General features: G+C 31.8%; 1 non-coding gene across 1 annotated transcript; it reads right to left on the reverse strand.

The window, feature by feature from the left end:
* Positions 1-663: 663 nt before the first annotated feature.
* On the reverse strand, positions 664-770 carry LOC132518992 (U6 spliceosomal RNA). The gene has a single exon (XR_009540097.1). It is a non-coding gene; the product is annotated as a U6 spliceosomal RNA (small nuclear RNA).
* Positions 771-1,045: the final 275 nt, after the last annotated feature.

Genomic DNA, 1,045 nt, shown 5'->3' on the forward strand with positions numbered 1-1,045 from the left:
TAATTTTTTTCTTTCTTGTTTTTATCTTTGCATTGTTTTTTATGACTTTATTTAATGATATATATAGTATTTTATTTTTTCTTCTGTATTTATTTTTTTAATTAATTTTTATTAGAGTATACTTGCTTTACAATGTTGTTAGTTTCTGCTATACAACAAAGTGAATCAGCTATACATATACATATATCCCCCTTTTTTGGATTTCCTTCCCATTTAGGTCACCACAGAGCACTGAGAAGAGATCCCTCTGCTATACAGGAGGTTCTCAGTAGTTATCTATTTTATACATAGTATCAATAGTGTATATATGTCAATCCCAATCTCCCAATTCATCCCACTCCCCCACTTTCCCCCTTGGTATCCATACGTTTGTTCTCTACGTCTGTTTCTACTTTGCAAATAAGATCATCTATACCATTTTCCTAGATTCCACATATATGCATTAATATACGATATTTGTTTTTCTATTTCTGGCTTACTTCACTCTGTATGACAGTCTCTAGGTCCATCCACATCTCTGCAAATGACCCAATTTTGTTCCGTTTAATGGGTGAGTAATATTCTATTGTATATATGTACCACATCTTCTTTATCCATTCCTCTGTTTTAGGTTGTTTCCATGTCTTGGCTGTCATAAATAGTAAAAGTAGTATTGTAAATAGTAAAAATATGGAGCACTTCACAAATTTGCGTGTCATCCTTGCTCAGGGGCCATGCTAATCTTTTCTGTATCACTCCAATTTTAGTATATGTGCCGCTGAAGCAAGCACTGTATTGATTTTTAATATTTGTTTTAGTAGTTTCTCTAGAGCTTATAATATTCATCTTTAAGTTATCACAGTCAGCTCTTAAGTGTGTGACTTCAAAACCAGTGTTAAAATTTTATAACATAGCATAAATCCATTTGTTTCCTCTTGCCTTTTGTGCTCCTATTATCTTCTATTTTATCAGTACATATGCCAATAAATAAATGCTATTAAGTTGGCCAAAAAATTCATTTGGGTTTTTCCGTAAGATGTTTTGAAAAACCTGAATAAACTTTTTG

This window comes from Lagenorhynchus albirostris, chromosome 3 (assembly GCF_949774975.1).
Source record: "Lagenorhynchus albirostris chromosome 3, mLagAlb1.1, whole genome shotgun sequence".
In the NCBI taxonomy this organism is placed as follows: Eukaryota; Metazoa; Chordata; class Mammalia; order Artiodactyla; family Delphinidae; genus Lagenorhynchus; species Lagenorhynchus albirostris.